Genomic DNA, 22,282 nt, shown 5'->3' with positions numbered 1-22,282 from the left:
TTCAAAAGTTGGAGGTAAGCTATTAATCAGCAATTAGCTTTAAAAAAACAAAAAACAGGAAGACCAATAGAATGTTATTTTTTGCTCTAATCAAATGAAGTTGCTTTCAAAAGGAATAAAATAGCTGAATTTCCTGAGTAGGAAAAGAGCTTTCAAGGTATTTTCTATGTTTATAAACTGATTTAAATGTCACTTATTTGAGTATCCAGAGATTAAAAACCATATAGATTTCATGCCTGTCAATCACACTGGTCAATAAAACCCCCAACACCTTCTATTCCCAGTCAATACGTGAAGCTTTACAAGTATAAGTTCTGGAAAATCTTAAATCATCAGCCTCAGGTAATTTGGTTACTTGCTTTATTTGCACCTGTTTGAACTACAGTTGCTTTCACAGCAGGGGTATAATGAACTCCACGTGCACATAGCAGAATCTCAGAGATAAGACTTGAAATCCATTAACAATCAAAGTCATTTTTGACAACAGAGCTAGTTTCTCTCTCTTCTCCAGCTGACCTCACCGGCCTCTCCACGCAGATCTGCTTGCATGCTGGTCTCCGCTGCCAGAGACCAGTGCAGAGGTGGGCCTGGGCCACAAAAATCACAGACTCCCAGAGTGCTCCATAAGACAGCCCATGACAGTACCTGACGAGTGTGCACAGCGGGGCCAGTCAGACCGATTATAATCAGCTTCATATTGTTTCATTTTACTTCCTCCATTTGCTAGAATCACCAAATTCAAAAGATTACTGGGCAGCAAAGGTGAATGAAGCAAACAGCTAATATCAGACACCATTTCAAAAGCAACTGCCTGGATAAAGCCTTTAATAGAATTTCCCAGTTTACACCTCTGAAGATGAAGAAGGCAAGTTACCATGGAAACAAACAGTCTCTTTAAAGAGAGACAGGCTCCTCTCCTGGTCTGAGCTTGTTCCAGAAGGGAGGAGGGTGGAGGGAGGTGGGAAAACGCAGGCCAAGCATCTGCGACTAGAACAATGAAGGGAAGTTTTCTTCTCATTAAAATCTTACCAATGAAATAAGCTTGGAGGGTCAGCACAAGACAATTTTTTTTTCTTGGCTGTGCTATTGAAAAAACCTCGTCAGATATTTTGAGACACTTAAGCAAAATGACATTTTATTGGTAGTTTCTTTAATTTTTTTTTTTTATTCAATTAGTGGCATATGCTGGTGACAAGTGAAACCTTCCAGTACCTGACATAAAAGGCAAAGAGGACTCGCTTTTCCTGGTCTTCTATCACCAACACATACCGTCTGAGGTAACACGCCATTGGCTGCTTTTCTCTGCCTCCTCCCTGTTTATATATGTGTGTGTGTGTGTGTGTATACATACATTTAAAAGAATATATACAAAAAACCTAATTTAAAAATTGGACAAAGGACTTAAATAGCTATTTCTCCAAAAAAGATACACAAATGACCAATAAGCACATTAAACGATGCTTAACATCACTAACCATTAGGGAAATGTAAATCAAAGATATCACAATGAGATGCCACTTCACACCCACTAGGAGAGCTATTTTTAAAAAAAGAAAAAGAAAAAAAATAGAAAAGAAGTATTGTTGAAGATGTAGAGAAACTGGAAACTTTATACACTGATGGTTTAGCCACTATGGAAAATAGTGTGATACTTCCTCAAAAAATTAAACAGAATTACCACATGGTCCAACAATTCCATTTCTGAGTATATACCCCAAAGAATTGGAAACAGAGACTTGAACAGCTGTTTGCATACCCATGTTCATAGCAACACTATTTACAATAGCTAAAGAGAGGAAGCAACCCAAATGTCCATTGATGGGTGAATGGATAAACAAAATGTGGTATATACGTACAATGGAATATTATTCAACCTTGAAAAGGAAGAAAATTCTGACCCATGCTACAGTATGGTTGAACCTATAAGACATTATGCTAAGTGATCTAAGGCAGCCATAATACTGTATGATTCCACTTATATGAGGTACCTAGAGTAGTCAAAGTCACAGAGAAAGAGGGTAGAAGGGTGGTTGCCTGGGGCTGAGGGGAGGTGAGAGTGGGAAGCTAGTGTTAACTGGGTACAGAGTTTCAATCTGGGAAGAGGAAGAAGATCAAGAGATGGATAGTGGTGATGGTTGTACAGCAATGTGAATATACTTAATGCCATAAAACTGTACATGTTAAAGAGGTAAATTTTATGTGTCTTTTAACACAAAAACTTTCAGATAAATACATATTTTTTAATATATATATATATATGTACAGGAGTTCTTTTGTATACACAGATGTTTTGTATATGCAGATGTACAGGGATTTTGTTTTTGCTCTTGATCGCTTACTCTTGCTAAAAGAATTATGCTACACACATATTCCTTATGTAACGAACCCCAAACCTTAATGGTATAAAGCGACCGTTTAACTATGCTTCAAATTAAGGATTCTGTGGATCAGGGATTTGACTTGGGCAGAGAAAGGACAGCTGTCTCTTCTCCATGGTGTCTGAGGCCTCCTCCGGGAAGACTCAAAGGCTGGAGCAAGAATCGTCTGGAGGCTTCTTCACTTGACTGTCCTGCAGTTGCCGTTGGATCCTCACTTGGGCTGTTGACCAGAACGTCCACATGTGGGCTCTCCACCTGTGCTGCTCCTTTGAGCTTCCTCATAGCATGGCAGCTGAATTCCAAGGGCAGCATTCCAAGAGAGCAGAGCAGAGTACATGGCTTTTTACAGGATAGACCCAAAAGTCACATTGCATCGTTCAATATACTCGGTTGATGGAAGGGAGATGCCATTGTGCCCTCTTTGGAAAATACAACCTGCCATAGCACACTGATTCGTCTTCTACCTGCTTTTACAATATCTCATTGACAATCCCTAAAAGTCAGTAAAGATGTATTTTTTCAATTTTTCTCATTTCTTTATAATGACAAAATTACTTTGAATTCTAAAAGTAATATAAGTATAGGAACAAAACTTGGAAAACATAAAAATCTATTCACAATTCCCCCCCTTCAACCAATCATGGTAATCATTTTTAAACTTTTTATTCCATAATTTCCTCATAATGTTCATAGAGTTTATGTTTGTTTTTTTAAAATTTCCCCTTAGCACATAAGCACCCAAATTCACATCTCAACATCAAGTTATCTTCTTTATTTTTCGTGTGTGGACAAAGCAAAAATAAGAGTAGGGTACACCACGGGATAAGGTCTTCAGGCAGGAACTTGCTTAGCCTAATCCTACTGACAACTACTAGGGAAAATCACATCAAGGCTTCAAGTCTTCCATCTTCTTTCTAAGGAGCATAAAGCAGAGACATAACACACTAACTCCGGAAAAGTCATGTCATGAGTGAGCTGTGCCTTCCGCCACGCTTGTGTAAGGAGCAGGTGACTGACCTCGGTGTGGAATACCAGCTGGTGACCTTTCACTGTTTTCTGCTACAAAGGCTTGGCTTTGGGGTTTCAACAAAATACGTGGATCTAGCAAGTAAAGTTGGGCAGAGCCTGTGTCTCCCAAACTCAACTCCAAACTATCGCTGGTTTTCATTGGCCTGCTGTGAAATGAGAAAAATAACAACAGTGGGGTGAGTTTTTCATGAAGCTAAATGGATTCAATTTTTAAAAGCTGGGCTTTATTCAGAGATCATTCCTCTTTTAAAAATGTCAATATTGGGAATTCCCTGGTGGTCCAGTGGTTAGGACTTGGCATTTTCACTGCCGTGGCCCAGGTTCAATCCCTGATCAGGGAACTAAGATCTCACAAGCCACACAGCCAAAATAAAGGAATAAATAAATAAAATAAAAATAAAAATGTCAATATTTTATAACATAATTCTGAACATAGATTTTTTTAGCATTCCTAATTAGCAAAGTAAAAAGTTGGCAAATCTAAACTTAGTTTCAATCATCTGACTGATCTGTGACATCCCAAATTCTGAGAAACACTGATCCAGTCTCCTTATGGAGAGCCTTTGGGTTTGATGTACATTATTTGTCAAGAGGGATTATACTCTGAGGCTGGGGGAAAAAACTGCTTGGCATGGGAAGAGGATGCAAAACTCTGGGCTCTGCTTGTGATGGTCCAGTTGTGTGGCCTTGAGCACGTCATTTATGCTCAGAGCCTCTTCAGCCATCAATTCCAGTCCACAACGCTGGCCTTCTCCTCCACAGAGCAAGCGGGGGTGAAAGGCTTAATTGTGGAAAGTGTAGAGAGCTGTGTAAGTGCTGAGTGTCTTATTGCTGCATCCTCGGAGCTTTCCCTCACAAAGCTGCTCAGTGGGTCCTGTAATAGCTGGTGAAATACGTGAGGAGGGACATCCCAAGTATTTCCCTGGGAGTTCCTAATTTTAATGAGAAGAATGTTCTCTAATTAAAATGGCGCCGCAGAAATTTTTTTTAAACAAATTGCCATCTAATTTCCCTTTGATCTGTTTGTTCCACTTGGGTTGCAAGGTTTTACAGAACTTTCCCCAAACGCTTGGAGTCCGCAGTAATTTTATTTCATTCTGATTAAACTTCAAAGGAGAAAACACCAAGCCACCAGAACAAGCTCAGCTTTTTTCCACTTCATTTATTCAATAAGCATTCTCGGGGCATCTGCAACGTGCCTGACATTGTGCTGAGTGTTGCAGATACAAAGATGAATAAATACAACTCAGCCCTTGCCCTCGCTGGGTTCAGTGTTTCCAGGACCTCATCAAGCCACAAACAAAACATTGTAATGCAATGGGATGACAGTAGAAACACCACCGCACAGCCATCTTCTGTAGGGTCTTGTGGGAGCAAAGTGGTGGCCCTGGCTGAGCTGACACTTTAAATGAAACTTAAAGTGACTAAAACTTAATCAAAAGAGGGCATGAAGGACATCCCAGGCAGAAGAGACCACAGGTCTGGGGGTGGGAAATGGCATGGCCTCTGGTGTATGTGCACGTACGTATCTGATGCATGTCCATGTATGTGTATATGTATGCATCCATGTATGTGTGCATCCCTGTGTTTGTGTGTGTGTGATTGTGTTTCCAGAATAGGAAAGGGCTGGAGTAGGTATCATCAGGAGACTCTACTGCATGGCGGGGGACACGCAAGTTAACCTTAAACAAGCTGGCAACAGCCTATATTTGCTGTGGGTCTCCAGGAAAGAGATTCAAAACTTTGCTTTAGACAACCTAGAAAGAAGAATAAGACACTCCTACATGGAATATTCAATTAAATTTGACTTTAATGCATGTTTTGAACACACACCTTTTGGAGGCTCTGCAGACCCCAGCGCTGACCCTGGAAAGAAGGACCCGAGTTCTCCCGTAGAGGTGACGCGGAGGCACGATCCAGGGCTGCTCAAGCCCTGATGTCCGCGTGAATCACTGGAGTTCTTGTCAAGATGCAGTTTCTGACTCAGTGGCCTGGATTCTGCATTTCCATCCAGCTCCCAGGTGATGCGAGTGCTGCTGGCCCACGGAGCACACTTTGAGTAGCGAGATCAAATGCACTTGTTGCCCGATGGCCTACCAATCCAGACCTGCCACAGGGGATTCACTGCCCTCAGCTCGGCGCAGAGACCTCCAGAGGACCGTGTTCAGATCCTCCCTGCAACCGGGCACAGGGCCCCATCCAGCAGGAGTCCAGGCCCTCTGGTCTGAGAGACCACAGACCTAGAATTGAAGAGCGGAAGTGGGGAGGAAGGAGGCAGAAATGGTGGGATGGGGCTGGCACTTGCTCAGAAAATAGGCCCAGAGTGCGCCTGTGACAGGAATTAAGTGAGACACCAGGCCCACAAGAAAAGGAAGCAGGAGCTCAGACGAGGGCCCAGGCAGAGCCTCAGTGTCAGGGCAATGAACACTGACCATGTGCCAGGGACTGTCTTCATGTTTTACACAGATGTCACATTCATCTTCACTCAAAGCCCTTGCAAAGCAGGCCGTAAATCCCTGCTCACAGATGAGGCACTTGAAGTGCAGAGCAGTTCAGTGAATCACCCGACCCCCCAGCAGGCACACAGTGGAGTCACAGCTCACACCCCGCTCTGCAGGATCTGAAAGCCCAGGTCGTCCAGGGACCACACACTGCCTGCTTTAACGATGGACGAGATCTAGGCCCTGTGCCTGGGCCTAAGGGGCCCTAGGCTAGGGTCTTTCGATGTCTGAATCCAAAAGCAAGTGATGTCAGCCATGAGTGTCAGGCCAGGAGGAAGCAGGTCAGGAGAAGTCGGCATCTGAAGAAGACCTGGTATCTGGAGCTGGACCACCCTTGGACAAAGGCCCAGCCCTCCTTGTCCTGAAGCAGATCTGCCTCCAGCCAGGGGTCCAACACGGCCCTCATGGTCTTGGCATGTGCAGAGGTAGACAAACTGGTTAGTGGGCATCTTAAAGCCGTCTTGGATAGAAATCTTGGCAGAAATGGAATATGTACCTGAGAAGAAGGAAGACAGAGCACTAAATGGGAAGGACTGTCATCCGACAAATTGTCCTGGCATAGTGATCAGTAATGGGAGCTGCTGTTATTATTATTATTGCTGTTATGGGGCGCTGTTTCTGTGCATTGCTGCAGAGCCAGCCAGCGATATACTAGGAACATTCTCAGGCATAATTAGATATGAAATATTCCCAGCAAACCAAAGTCTAAAGGAGTCCAGCCAGGTAACTAAACAAACCAGCTGAAGCTTCATGCTGTATGAGGGAGGGCCATTCATCCCCCAACGTTTTGTAGTCACTAATATTCAGATATCAGGATGCAGTTTGCACGTGGTCACTGCTTATGCCCACTGCTTCCTCCTCGTTGGACTATCACAGTTCAAAAATTGTATTTCTAAATGCCAGGAGCCTTCCTATAGAAAGAGCCTCAGACTGGAGCTGAAGGACCCACTGTCCTCCTCATTGACACTCTCTCTTTCTCTTTGCCCTCGAAATGGAGACGACTGCACCTGTGCTACCTGCCTCAGGACCAAAGGAGATGCAGTGAGTAGAAGGAGGTAAAGACTGCCGAGCCCTACACACAGAGAACCCGTGATGTTACCCTGACGATGTCTTGCCATTCTATTCTAATTTGGGAATGAATTGTTTATTAATGTTATTATTGTTCTAATAGCCTCTCTGTTTCTTCTAAACTGCCTCGATCCTTTGAGGAGCAAGATAGCATTTACTAACATACATGTATCCATAAAAGTCTACATGGAACCTAAAAACAAACTTATAGATAGATCTTATGTATAGATCTAAATACACCTAATATGTATATAGACATATGTATGTATGTATACAGACATATATATGTGTATATATACAGCTATAAATACACACACACACATATAAATATATATATATTTTTTTTTCTTCTGTACTAAACTCAAAGGACTGCTTGTTAAAGCAGGTGAGACATCTGCACAATTAGTTTAAAAGATTATTATTTAAAAATGGAAATAGCTTGGAGCAGATGACTGGAAATCATTCCTCGCTGCAACTCAAATGGAGGAAGCTGTCTAATTCTTGGAAATTTAGACATTATTCTAGTAATTTAGCACAAAAATGGGCCTGACTCAATCTGTTCTTCACATTTTGGTAATTTAAAAGGACATAACGGAATTTTATTTTAATGGTAATTGCAAACTCATGCAGAAAATGTAAATGCACATTTCATGATTAGCTTACAGCATAAACTATGGCTTCTATTAATGTATTCCAATTTGTAATTCTTTTCACAGTATGAGATTTGAAAGCTGTGATTAAAATTAATTAGGTTAAGTAAAGTTTATCCCCCCTGAGCACTGCTATTGGGAAAAAGCAGAGGAAAATGCGAACTACATCTGGCTCTGCAGGAAGCTGTGTCTTCACACGAAGTAGGCTGACTTCTCTTCTCCCCACAGAGGTTGCATGCTGCTTATTTGGCATATCTGAAGCACCGTGTAGCTCCTCAAGGAGCTGACTGAACCATTAAACTATTCTTTGCTGGCTCACAAAACCACATAGGCTGACTACCTCATCTTCAAATAAGGATATTAGGTAGATCCATCGATTGTTTAAACACAATACATCTTGGGGGAAAAACACATACATCTGGTAAACCTAAGGTAATGTGGCCACCTAGAACTGAGCGCCATAATTGCGTGAAAGAGGTGCCAAATGAGGGAACACTAATAAAGATAATAACTAATCCACAGTTGTACAGAGCCCTCTGCTTTGCACAGAATTGTCTTGAATATTACCTCACTAGATCTCCTCAACAATCCTGACAAGAAATCCTTACTGTTGTCCCATTTCACAGATGAGGGTACTGAGGTTAAGTGAGGTACCCAGGATCAAAGAGTGCTGGAGAACAGACCCAGGTCTTCTGAATTCCCATCCTGCACTCCTTCTATGGCTCAGCTCTACAGCTACTGAAAACAATAAACTAAACTTTTAACCTATACCTTGTCTATGTTTTCACAATGGATTGAAATTCATTACCAAGTTTCCGAGGGTGTGAACTAAGGCAAAGTTTAACAACTCCGGAATGGTGTTGTACATCCCAGCAAGCAGAGCATAAATCTGGAGGGCCAAGACAAGACAGAGTGAAAAGCTGGCACAGCGACACTCTCTTCTTATTGAAGATCTTGGTTAGAGTTCTCCAGTCTTCCCTAGCTGTCCTTTTGCTTAATACCCAACCACTCATGCCACCCCTGGCTCCTCTTGTTTCCTTTGGCACAATGGAGTCCCAACTCTGGTCCAGGCGGGGAAATACAGATGTGATGACACACGCCCTGCCTCTGGCTTTGCCTGACCCATGCCCTGAGTCATGATGGACCCTCATCTCCTGGGATTCATTCTTCCTGGCTCTCTGCACTGCCTGACCTGGCTTCTTCCAGGGAGGACTAGATGGTCCTATCTGTTAACTTGCGATGATGTGTATTAACATGCCATGAGAAACTCCTTCCCTAGGTAGTTTAAATGACACCTCCTCCAGTGTAGTGAAGAGAAGAATAGCTTTCAAGTATGGAAAAATGGGTTTCATTCATAGTTCTGCCAAGGCCCTTCAGTGAAGCATTTAATCTCTCCTCTGTTTTTAAAATCAGTGCTTTTGTCTACCAGCACTATCTGATAGAAATTCTGTGATAATGGAAATGTTCTACTTCTGTGCTTTAAATATGGTAGCCACTAGCCACAAGTGGCCATTAAGCCCTTGAAATATGGCTAGTGCCAGTGAGAAACCATCTTTTAAAATTTCTTATTTAACTTTAATTAGTTTCAATTTAGATAGCCACATGTGGCTAGTGGCTGCAGTGTTGGACAAAGAAAGTCAATTACCTCTTCAGCCTCCTTCATCACTAGAGCTCTATATAAAACAAAATCTAAAGGCGAGAATCTCTAGCTCATATGATAGTAGATAGTGGGAAAGATGGGGGAGTGGAGGTAGACCTAGTAATGACCCTTATATCCAGCCGCATGGAAAACTACAAGCTCCCGGAGATTAGACACAAAGTAAATCTTTGCTTTTTTTTTTTTTTTTGTGGTACACGGGCCTGTCACTGTTGTGACCTCTCCCGCTGTGGAGCACAGGCTCCGGACGCATAGGCTCAGTGGCCATGGCTCACAGGCCCAGCCGCTCCGCGGCATGTGGGATCTTCCCGGACCGGGCCACGAACCTGTGTCCCCTGCATCGGCAGTCAGACTCTCAACCACTGCGCCACCAGGGAAGCCCCAATCTTTGCTTTTAACGTGGAGGATGGTGTAAGAAGACTTTTTCTGTATTGCCAGTTGAGTTTGGGCCAAGGAAGCCCAGTTCAACGTTCATACGTAGGTAGTTCCTACTATATACATCTGGTGTGGTGTATCTGCTAAAATATCAACAAGTGAGCAGGGATGAGTCTTCAGAACGGTTTGCTTACAGAGGCTCCCAGTACTCTTGTTCTTCCCTCCTGCTGCCTATCAGTAAGGATCTGGTGAGCTCCTCTCCCTTCTACCCAACTATGAGGAACGCATTACCCGGAAACATGTCTTAGTTCTGCTGGGGAATGACATTCTGTTAGAGCTGTCGAGCAACAAATAGACTAAACAAACCTATGAACTCCTTTACTAAAATCCATTCAATTCAACAAACAGGGACAGCACTGAACCAAGGCTGTAGAAATACAAAACATGAGACATGTATGAGACCTGGCCCCTGACCTTCAGGCAGGAACTATCTAGGGGATGAGTGAGAATTCACGGCCCTGTGCTACTGGTTAGAGGCAACAAATTATTATGGGAAGTTTACAAACAGGCTTAGATTTTTTTATATATATATTTGTTAATATTCCCTATGAGCACAAAACACTTGATACGTTTCTAAAATTAGCTAATGCAACTTCCTGGCGGTCCAGTGGTTAAGACTCCGTGCTTCCACTGCAGGGGGGTCGGGTTCGATGCCTGGTCGGGGGAACCTAAGATCCCACGTGCCGCATGGTGTAGCCGAAAAAATAAATAAAAGAATAATTTAAAAAATTAGCTAAAAGTGTGTTTACAAACTGTTAACTCTCAGGAGGAATTCTGAAACTATCACTTAAATACATCTCCCAAATTTTGTGTCTCAGGAAATTGGTGCATTGGGCGGTAAACTTCTGGGTTAACTAACTGCTGCTGAGTCAAGGAGAAAACCCGCACAGAGGACAAGGCCAGGTGAGCATTGCTTGATATTCTCTTCTTTTTTTTTTTTTTTTTTTTTTTGCGGTACGTGGGCCTCTCACTGTTGTGGCCTCTCCCGTTGCGGAGCACAGGCTCCGGACGCGCAGGCTCAGCGGCCATGGCTCAAGGGCCCAGCCGCTCTGCGGCATGTGGGATTTTCCCGGATCGGGGCACGAACCCGTGTCCCCTGCATCGGCAGGCGGACTCTCAACCACTGCGCCACCAGGGAAGTCCGCTTGATATTCTTAAGGAAGCTGATTCAAGGGAACAACCCCACATGCTGAAACCAAGGAGTCTCCAGAAACAAAGGATATTTCCCTGAAATTCAGGAATTAAACGATTGATGTTTTAAATGATAGTTCAATTAAAAAAACAAACAGCCTGTGCTTAGAAGTTGGAGAACACAGTTGGGGTCAGGGGGAGGTGGGCGTCCTCCATGCTGGAGGCCGGGTGGATCCCTGTTAAATGGAGGGAATATCTTTGTTCTCAAACCTTTCCCTTCCCCACACAAAAATGTCCATATTTGGGCTTCCCTGGTGGCGCAGTGGTGGAGAGTCCGCCTGCCGATGCAGGGGACACAGGTTCGTGCCCCAGTCCGGGAAGATCCCACATGCCGCGGAGCGGCTGGGCCCGTGAGCCATGGCCGCTCAGCCTGCGTGTCCGGAGCCTGTGCTTTGCAGCACGAGAGGCCACAACAGTGAGAGAGACCTGCGTACCGCAAAAAAAAAAAAAAGTCCATATTCCATCATAGAAGCATAGAAATCAGAGGTCAGGAGATCTTGGGGAGTGTTTTGTCCAGCCCCTCCATTTCACAGCAAGAAAACAGAGGTTCGCATAGGCTCTGAGCCCGGATTCCCAGCTCTGTCCGGCCTTCGGCCAACCTGACAAACTAATCCTGCTTGATGTAACCCCTCCAGGTCCAGGAAATCTTCAGCTGTGGGAGAAACCCTTCAGCGAACCCCGAATGCTGCTGTTTGGGTCCTGCTTTCCCACTTCCCAGTCAGCAGAGCCGGACTGACTTGGACAAGGAGATAGAGGTTACAGTTTCCAACTTTGAGGTCAAACATCACATTTCCACAAGTCTCTAGAACTGGTAACTCTGAGCAAGTTACTTAAATCCACTAAGCTTTTGTTTCCTTTTTAAATAATACAATCAACTCATAATGCTTTTGTGAGGAACAAATGGCAGCAGTAAAGCCTTTATAAAGATTAAGCACTCCATAAATGTCAACTTATTTTATATTACTATTACTATCAAAAGTTAACTATTGTGAATTTGTACGATTAGTCTGGGGCTTTAGAAGCAGGCAGACTCTACTTCTGGGGCCTTGAGGGCATGACCTAACGTCTCCTAGCTCAGCTTCCCTCTGCAGTGCGGGGCGCGCACCTGTCTCTCAGGATGGCTTTGGGGAGTAAATGGCACAATGTATGTACATGAACCAGTAGCGCTTGTGTCTAGTAGCTGCTGGAGAGCTGCTCCTCTTTACTTCAGCAAATCATGACAAGAGTCCTCTCAGGAGAGTCAGAAGATGCTGTAACACAAAGCAAGAAAGCTACTGGCCTCTGTGTCCAAGGTTCTCACTGTGCATGGCCACAGTCTTCTGAGATGCCTGAGGAGGAAGGTGTAATTTGCGAAGAGAATCATGGCTCCTCCTCATGCCTGACTCCCCTCCTGGCAGAGGTCTCCTCCAGCTCTGCGTTCATGACGGGGCTTCAGGAGAGGGTCCACCTCATATGTCTTATTTCTATTTCAAAGTTTGGGATATGTATTTAAGTGATAGTTTCAAAATCTTTCCTGAGAGTTGAGTCTGTAAACATACTTGTAGCTGATTTTTAAAACTTTTCAAGCGTTTTGTGCTCATAGGGAATATTTTAAAAATATATTTAAAAAAACCTAAGCCTGTGGGGCTGCACCCACTCCAGGGCATAGGCGTGATGATATATACATTATATTTAAATTTCTCATCCTTTTAAAATATCTGTCTTTGTGAAAGTCCTATAATATACATGATGTATTAATACAGCAGTGCATATATATACTGAAATCAATATTCATAGTGAGGTGTGTGCTTAAAATGACTTTACAGATAGGGGCGCCTCATCATCAAGTTTGGAGACCTCTGCCCTAGAGGTCAGCTGGGGATGCAGGACACACAGTGAGGCCCAGCCAGCCCCTCAGAAGATGAGGGGTAGGGGGCTGAGCTAGGGGAGCCCATTCAGGTGTGCAGAATCTCAGATCCCTGGAGAATTTCGGAGATCAAAGAAGGGCTGAGCAGGGCAGGAAGTGGTTCTGAGGAGGCCTCCACCCAGGTCAGGCAGGAAGGCCCAGGCCCAGGGCCAGGGCTGGGGCTGGGGAACAAGCAGAACCCTCTGCTTGTATCTGCTTGGGGAGGCATCACTCGGTGTAAACGCAGCATGACCTGTCGGGTGTCAACCCACCTCAGGGTGTGTGTTGTCCTCTGAATGAAGTTTTCTCCTGGTAAATGCAGGCTGTGAATGGCAGGGGTCTCCCTTGACTCTTTTCATTGTTAACTGTCCCATAAGCACATCCGGGGCTGGATCTTGCCCATTTTTTGTTTTTCTTTGGTTTTTCTGTGCTTTCTATTTTCAGCACTACTAAGGGAGAGGGGTCCTCCACTTCCTGGGGGAGAAGAGGGGTTGGCTGATCGGTTTTACTGAAATGGGGATGTGGGCATTGGAGTGCAGAGAGGCAGAATCCCAGGGAAGCAGAAGCAGGATGCTAGAAAGGGAAGAACACCATATGGTTTACAAAGGGGCTTCACACTCAGACCTCACAGCCGCCTAAACCCTGGGTATTGTTAGATTCCATTTTTCTAAGAGAAAATGGAAGATTTAAGCCACTTCCCCAATGCTGAACAGTGAGCTAGTGACTCAAATGAGCCTTTAGACTCCTAGGCTGGTGCTTTTGCCCCTACCTTGAATCTCACAGCGTTTCAGTGCTTTGGTCGGGGTGATCAAATTAAATCAAATTAAATTAGGAAATTGGGTTGTAAATCTGTGAATAAAATGTTCAACTTATAGAATTTCTGTGAGGAGGATGTTGGTTCTCCGTGATCATTGCCCAGGTGGGTCTGTCTGTGGGTCCAGAATCCTTCCCAGACTGTCTTGCTTTTTGTAACCACTAGGTGGCAGTGCAAGCACAGCCTTCCAGGGTCCCCTTACCAACGACGATCCAGGGCGGTGACAAGCGGAGTTTCCTACACCAGGCCGGGATGAGTCATCCCACAACTCCTGTGTCTCCTGTGTCGTGGTATCAGTTTCAGTGTGTCTGATTATCTGGAGTTTTCTCTGTGCTCTCCAACCTCACCAGAGGCTGCTCTATCTGCATAGACATTCCTGCTGTGGGACCTTCTACTGAATTAAGTAGAATTAGTGAATGACAGAGATGCTTAACGGGGCTGCCCACCATTTGAATACTAAGTAGTTGCCTTCCTTCTGAGTAAGCAGGGCTGCCCGGGATCTTAGAAGGAAAATTCCAGGGCTCCTGCTCTGTGCCTCAAAACCAAATCCTCAGGCTATGTAACATCTCGGTCACTTTCAGCTGCGACCAGTTACAGAGTAAGTGCTGTTAATAGGAAATCAGAGACTCAGAGGTGGTGAGCTAATTTCTCCCAAAATGCAGTGTGTAACAGTCTCATTGCAAAGAAGGGCATCTTTGGGGTGTGACCCAGCCTGCCTAACTCTAGAAACGAGCACCCTGAACCCAAATTAATTATATTATTAATATTAATGCATATTGAGCACACAGAAAGCACTGTGTTATACACTTACTACAGATGACCTCCTTTACTCTGACAATGGCTAACAGAGATATATGTCATCATGATCTCGACCTTCAGATGAAGAGACTGAGGATTAGAGAGGGGAAGTGATTTACCCAAGCCATGGAATTTGCATGAGGGTCTCTCTGATTGAAAGTCTACCATTTGTGTCGCTCTGTGAGTGGTGAGCACATTCTTTAACCATGTATAGTGTCTCACCCCAGCTCTGCCACAGAAGGGGACTCGCAGGGCCCCCGGGTTCTAGTGCAAATTCTTTGGCGAGGTAGAACAAGATGCAAAGATGCCCACCCAGCTGGGACAGGTGGGAAGTCCCCAGAGGCCTGGCTCAGCCGACGTTCAGCTACACAGGGCCCATCCCAAAGGCGAGGCTGGCCTGACACAGGCAAAGACAGAGGTAGTCCAGACAATGAGGCAGGTGGTTCAACAGCAATGCAGCCAACATGGGGGCAGGTATCCCATGTAATTGTCTAGACACGTGCTTCCCTAGTGCCTTCTATCAAACCCAGCTTGACCGAATGGCAGTCCCTGCTTCTCCTTTGTGCCTCCAGATGGAAACCCTACTTAAGTCTTAGGATCAGTTTGGAAGTAGGATAATGCAAGGATCTTGATTTCACTTTGGAATGGCACATTTTCCTCTAGGTTTATTTCCCAAAGGATTGATCATGATGACTCTTCCACGGGTCTGCATGAAAATGAGAACACAAGGACAATGTGGTGAGTTTTTCATAAAACGACATTTATTACATTGAGAAGACAATCTCTAATTTTGAGATTCTGCCCTTCCTATTTCTCTATGGTTAAAATGTTTCTCTTAGGAAGCAGTGGAAGTTGATTTATATCTTAATAATGTTCCCTGGAAAAATAAAAACTTGACAGACCTACAGAGCGCTCCCCTTTTCTTATTCTTCATTAAAAAATTTTACAGATTAATATCTGGGAACCCCAGCTCTGGGTGGTCCTCAAACTTTGCTCCCCTGAGCGCCTTAGGAGTGTTTCATATACTGCCATCTAGTGGTCATCCCAGCTCACACTTGCTGATTCCTCCCTTTGAGAAAGTAGTGTGTATGAACACAAGGGGTGTGTGTGTGTGTGTGTGTGTGTGTGTGAACTCAATTAGATGCCGACAAGCAGAGATATGTTAGCATGGAAAAATGCAGGTTTTGAAAGCTGTGTAGAAAGATTCGGAGTGAACAGCCCTCCTACTCCAAACCCACGTGGGCAGAATTGAAAGCAGTTGTGTGGGATTAGCACTCTATTTTTTTTCCAACATCCACCCTCAAAAGGGCAGCAGCACAGAGCCGTTCGTGCTCAGGAGTGCACTCAGCTAATAGGACGTGAGAAGTTGAAGAGGAGAAGCTTTCAAGACTAAACTTGAACCAAATGTGTTCCCAATTTAGCTCATACCTTTTGAACCACAGAGGCATCCCTTCCAACTCTGGGAGGACCCATCAACCTTTCAGAAACGGGTGAGTGTAGATTTCTGCAGGCGCCTGGTGTACTTGGGAGCGTGGCAGGAAATGTGGGTTTGCAAATATAAGACAGACCTGACCTTTGGAGTGACCTATGTGTAGAGGTGGCTGCCACTAGCAGCTGGTATATCCCACCTCTGTCCTTCACGGCTGCCGCAGCCTCTGGAGTTCTCTATCTGCAGCCTCCTGCTGACCTCCTCCAAGCTGGCTGCTCATCCCCTAGCTCGTTTCAGACTGCTAGAGGGAGAGAAAGGGGAAAGGGGAGAGATGCAAAAGTCACGTCTAGGGCAGACAGGAGACGGGGTTGCTCCCTTGGAAGGCCTGCACAAACCCAAAGAAGACCTTGTGTAGAAGGGCCTTAAACCACATGGTGCTCTGTAACTCACCTGAGTTGTCCTGAATTGAGTCGGGGATTCAGGTTCTGGACGCTGGTGCACGAGCTGACAGGCTATAACTTGCTAACGGGTTGCATTCTGAAAGGTTACATGTATATTAGCTCTACTTGAAAATTGAAATACGTTTACACATAAAACCAACGAGCTACAGTGCTGAGGTTCTCAGGCTGGCTCGGAAAACCCATGTAACCTCTTCTGTGTTTCTGAGCTGCACGTTGGACCTCCTTTGAGCCACCTGAGCTTTCGCTGGGTGGGGCACATGGTGGGGATGGAGAGGTTCTGCAGAAACTTAATCACTGATTCTTTTAATAATTCTCAGTAGAAACTCCTTAACACATCAGAAGAGGACCCAGGGGGGAAAAACTAGAAATAAAGAAATAAATCTGAATATAATTAATCACATTTGCCAAGGGGATGTATTCAAAGAATGCTTAGATAAGACAGCAGCCAATAATTAAAGAAAGAAATTGCAAGGATACAAACGGACTTGCTACGGTGCCCTTGATCCCCGGGCTCTGGACACCCAGGGCTCACCTGTGCCCCTTTCAGTCTTCTCCTCAGCTGTCTGTGATCCCGGACAGCTCTGCAGCCCTTAGGTCTGGCTCATAGTAGGTGCTCAATAAGCATCTAATGAGTAGAACTGCCAAGAGCAGGCATAATCTCTTGCATTCATTCTACACATAGTAATCAAGTGTCTGCTGCCATGTGGGTGTGTGCTAAGTACTGGATCAACAGAGGGCTGGGAGGTTGGGTCCCTGCTTTTGTACCTTGTGGTAGACTGAATCCTGGCCCACCAAAGTGCCAACATCCTAATCCCTGGAACCTTGAGTATGTTGTTACCTGACATGGCAAAAGGGACTTTTCAGACATCATGAAGTTAAGGATCTTAGATGGGGAGATCATCCTGCATTATCCAGGTGGGCCGAATGTACTCACCGAGGTTCTTATGAGAGGTCACAGTGATGCAGGCCCACAAGCCAAGGAATACAGGCGGCCATAAGAAGCTGGAAAAGGCAGGAAACAGATTCTCCCCTGGATCCTTGAGAAAGATCACTGCCCTGCTGACAACTTGATTTTACTCTGGAAAACTGCTTTCAGACTTCTGACCTCCAGATCTGGAAGATAATAAGTTTGTGTTGTGTTTGTTTATTTATTTATTTATTTTTGGCTGCGTTGGGTCTTTGTTGTGCACAGGCTTTCTCTAGTTGTGGTGAGCAGGGGCTACTCTTCGTTGCAGTGCGAGGGCTTCTCATTGCGGTGGCTTCTCTTGTTGTGGAGCACGGGCTCTAGGTGCGTGGGCTTCAGTAGTTGTGGAGCGTGGGCTCAGTAGTTGTGGAGCGTGGGCTCTAGAGCGCAGGCTCAGTAGTGGTGGCCCATGGGCTTAGTTGCTCCGCTGCATGTGGGATCTTCCTGGACCAGGGCTCGAACCCGTGTCCCCTACATTGGCAGGTGGATTCTTAACCACTGCGCCACCAGGGAAGACTTATGTTGTGTTTAAAGCCACTCAGTTTATGGTAATGTGTTACAGCAGCAATAGGACATGAATGTAAGCTGAATAGAGTTGTAGCTTATTAACTGTTTTGTATAAAGTATAACAGACATTAAAAAAGTAATCCCAATAAATTATGATAATAGAGAAAGTATAGAATGTCGATTCTCTCTTCACAGGTTGGCTTAATAATTCATTCTTCTCTTCGCCAGTCAGAGTACCTGTCTGAGGCTGTACCCCTCTGGGGGGGCGGGGTGGCGTAGGAATTCACTTCGCAGCTTCCAACATCAGGTCCTGAGGCTCCAAATGCTTACGAAAAACATTTTGATATAAAATCCCTCCCTATGATAACAGCTTTTACTTAGGAGGGATAGTGTTCCTTAATTGACAGTGATGTTCAACTTGGATTTTTGGTTACAGCACCCTAAAAAAGAGAGAGAAGATCTTATCTGCATCCCATTTCTCCAATGGGGAAACAAGCACAGATCTGATCAAGTTTGCTTCGCCACCCACAAGCAAGAATATGAGCTCAGCTCTTTTGACACGTCAACCAAGGGCGTTCCCTTGGCCTCAGCTCTTTGTTTTAAAGGCATTAAGAAGGGGGGAAAGAGGTGTTAAACACACCGGCGAGGGGCAATAGTCAGCTTGCTACAGGGAAAGGAGAGGAATTCTGGAGAAATACTAATAGTCAGAACCTCTGGAATAAGAGAGCCTCCAGTTTTTCAATTAAAAAGAGGGGGAAAATTTGACAATCAGATGAGTTTCATTTTGAAACTCATTTAACCCGAAAAGTCAAAACGAAACTCCAGGGGTGCACACCCACAACAATCAAAATAAAAACAAGTTTTCACAAGCCCACTGCAAAGCTCAATATGGGCTTTTCAGGTAGACCCGCTCAGCTTCAAATTCATGGCTTCTGAGAACTATTTCAAACATTATTCTAAAAAAGAATGTCAATCAAAAGAAAAATAGTTTCTCGTGGGAGGTAGGGTAAGGCTGGGCTTGTGTGTGTGTGTGTGTGTGTGTGTGTGTGTGTGATGGGGGAGCATTTCTCTGACTTAGCTCCCCCCCAAAACCGTCAAGCTGGTTTTAAATACCATTTGTGGTCACCTGCTCTGGCAATATGTTCTAATTGTGGTCAAAAGAAGCTGACTAAAGGTTTGTGTGTTTGTTCCAGGGGGAGACTGTCAAATGCCAGGGCCTTAGTGGATGGCCCTCAGTCACTTTATTTCTCACCTGGTTCGCTGGTGCATCTGTGGGACCCTCTCTGCGTTCTGACATCATAAAGGACACAGTTCACATTGGAAACCAAAGTGCTCTGGCTACAGCAGGGACAGTGCGTAGGGCCTTTCCTTTTCCTGCTCCTCCGGCCTCACCTCTGTGGCCAGGAGGAGGTGGAGAGAGGGGCTGGAATCACTTGGGGCCCGAGGGTCGCCCCCGAAAGAAGGCCCCTTTGTTCCTCGACGTGCAGTGAGGGCTTTGAGCCAGGACTTTGAACTGCTCAGCAATTTCTTAGTGAGACGTGAGCACCAGAGTGTCAGCTGGAGCTTTAGGCTTTTATCTGTGGTGGGCTGTTTTCCTGCCACGGTTGCTGTGGTTTACTGTCTACCTGAGTGTTCAAAACTGCTTTGCAGAACCCGGTGACTGAGCTTCAGATTTGGTACCACTCCTTCCCTGCCCAGCTGTGGCCCCTGGGCCACACGTTCCACCGTGCGTCTCCTCCCACGCCCTGCTGTGTTTCCATCAGGAGGAGAATCATTAGTGAACAGGCACCCACATTGTCAGATCTTCAGTGTGTATTTCCAGGAATGGTAATTTGGGGAAAACTAGGTCCCCAGACTGCTGTACCAAAGATGATTTCCCCAAATGGACAGTGGAGATCAATCATAACACCATGCAGCCCAAGAAAGGACTCGGGACCTCAAAAGTCTTAGAATTTTGCGAACCACGCCTAATTTATGCTCAGTAAATAACCATGAATATGTAAAAAAATTTTTCAAAAATAAAGTCACAAGGATATTTATTAGGAGCTTACCTATAATAACAAAAAATGGGAAAAAATCTAAATAGCCAATAGGTTATTGATTGAATATATTATGTTATACGCGTATGTTTGTCACAATCAATAATTAGCAATTGTTGCATGCTTACCACGTCCTGGATATTAGCTTTACGTGTGTTATCGCATTTAGTCCTTAAAATAACCCCAGGAACTTACACTTAGAGAGGTAAGATTCCTTATCCATGAACACAGTGCCAATATAGTGAGATAAACAGTATCCTCCCAAAATTCATTTCCACCTGGAACCTCAGAATGCGCCCTTATTTAGAAATAGCATCTTTGCAAAGGTAATTAAGGATCTAAAGACAAAGTCACCCTGGATTCACCTATGACTGGTATCCTTACATGAGAAGAGAGAGAGCGATTTGAGACCCACAGAGACACAGGACAGAAGTCTATGGGAGGGTAGAGAGGAGGGAGGGCAGAGACTGGAGCAATGTGTCTACAAGCTGGGGGACGCCAAGGGCTGCTGGCAGCCGCCCGTAGCTCACAGAGAGAGGCATGGAACAGATTCTCCCTCAGAGTTCCAGAAGGAACCAGCCCTGCTAACACTTTGATTTCAGACTTCTCACCTCCTGAACTATGAGAGAATAAATGTCTGTTGTTTTACGCCACCCAGTTTGTGGTAATTTGTTATGGCAGCCACAGGAAATGAATACAGATAGTGAGTAGTACACACAGGATTTGAACCCAGGCTGACTCCAGAACCAGAGCTCGCCCACTGTGCTATGTAGACTCCAACAGGCTTAACATTGTATGTTTAATGTCACATTTGGGTAAAAAGTTTGAATATATGCATAGAAAAGAACTGGAAGAATATACAGCAAAATGTTTATTTCTGGGTAGCAAGACTCCAGATGGATTTTAATTTTCTTCTTTTTGCTTATCTGCTTTTTCCTTTTTCAGCATTGAAGTGCAATACTTTTCATAGTAAGATACACACTGAATGATGTAGGAGTGAAGGGGCATCGTGCTACAACTTACGCTCAAATGGTTCAGGCAAAAAACTAATAAATATGTATCTATGCAGAGAGAAAATGATCAAGCAAATGTGGGAAAATGTCAACCATTGGAGAATCTGGGTAAAAGGTATATAGGAATCCTTTGTACTATTCTTGCAGCTTTTCAGAAATTCTGGAATTATTTCAAATTTTAAAAGTTACCCCCCTCCCCAAAAAAGAGCCCTAACATGGAAGATATTCAAAGTTGAAACAGAAACAACTTTATAAACATAATGCCAAGACACGGCCAACTAGTGTATTCCAAGAATCAGAAAAATTTATTTTGGAATAAAAGCAAGTATTTGCATTACAGCAAAGATGAGTCTCAAAGGAAAAAAAAAATGCAGACATAGAAAGAGACAGCGTAAGAGGTGATAGAAGAAAGTAATACCAAAAAAAACTCCCTGTTGAACAATTGCTGTGAGGCTAGGACAGCTGGGCAGCCCACTCCAGCCCTCCAATGCCATTTCTGGCACATACTCAAGACCAGTGATTTCGGGCCAGGCCTGAACAAGGAGTCAGAAGATGAGGGTCTGCCCAACCTGTAGGGGAGGAGTGTGGTCTAGATCATCTTTACCGTCCCTTCAAGTTCTGATGGTGGCTTTCAGTCACTGGTTACTCGTTCCCCAGAGGGTGGTCGTTTGTTAGTAATACATATACAGGTTAGATTTTTTAAAAAATATGGATGGACAAACTAGAAAAGGATTTCCTGGCCCTTTGGGAATGTAAAATTATTGACAGGCCGCTTGATATTTTTATTTTCGTAGAACAGAAATTCTAATTGTGTGCCAACTTTAAAGCTCACTTCCAACGGGCGGGTCTAGTTTACCATGTTGGCGAATACAGGGAAGAGCACGTCCATAATGTGGACTTAGCTAGAAGGGAAGAAAGTCACATTGCTAAATGGCTTTATTTCAGATGGTCCCTTTCTCTATCACTAGTTCGTATAAAAATCTGTGACCATTATGAAAAATAACTCAGTGTTGGCATCATTTTACTTGTGTACAAGATATTGTGTGGCCAGGCTATAGTTCTCATCTGTTTGCAGAAACCACTAGTTGCTTCCATTCCATGGTGGGTGAGGGGCAGGGCTGGTATGAATGGGTCTCGCTTAGAAGTAGCCCCACCCTCGCCCTCAAACAGCACAGATAAATATACGGTTCGGCAAAAGCATATTGAATACATCATGTGCGCCTAATTGAGTCAAAGAATAATAGGTCCATTTTTATTCCATTCTCAAGTTGTTGCACGCTCAACATTCCTTCCTTACAAAGGTTTGCTAATTGTTCCAATTTGCAGTGCCAAGTAATTTGTGCCTAGTAATTCCATAAATGTTTGCATTTCTGGGTTCCTACAAAGCAATTCCTCTTCACAGTGCCTCTAAGTCACCTTTTGGAGGGAAAGGATCCCACAAAGACCCGTCCTGACGTCATCCG

General features: G+C 44.4%; 1 protein-coding gene across 3 annotated transcripts in view; it reads left to right on the top strand.

Annotated features, from left to right (window-relative positions):
* The window catches only part of MAP3K7 (mitogen-activated protein kinase kinase kinase 7), a 100,991-nt gene extending 80,532 nt beyond the window's left edge, over positions 1–20,459 (top strand). For all 3 annotated transcript variants that reach the window (XM_019929442.3, XM_073789440.1, XM_019929443.3), the window contains 5 exons: positions 728–865; positions 1,177–1,277; positions 2,437–6,963; positions 10,537–10,621; positions 11,545–20,459. The gene's annotated coding sequence lies outside the window, so the exon portion shown is untranslated. The remainder of the gene's footprint in view (positions 1–727; positions 866–1,176; positions 1,278–2,436; positions 6,964–10,536; positions 10,622–11,544) is intronic.
* Positions 20,460–22,282: the final 1,823 nt, after the last annotated feature.

Source organism: Tursiops truncatus, chromosome 12 (assembly GCF_011762595.2).
Source record: "Tursiops truncatus isolate mTurTru1 chromosome 12, mTurTru1.mat.Y, whole genome shotgun sequence".
In the NCBI taxonomy this organism is placed as follows: Eukaryota; Metazoa; Chordata; class Mammalia; order Artiodactyla; family Delphinidae; genus Tursiops; species Tursiops truncatus.
Note: the sequence above shows the minus strand (reverse complement) of the source record. Positions and strands in the feature narration are given on the sequence as shown.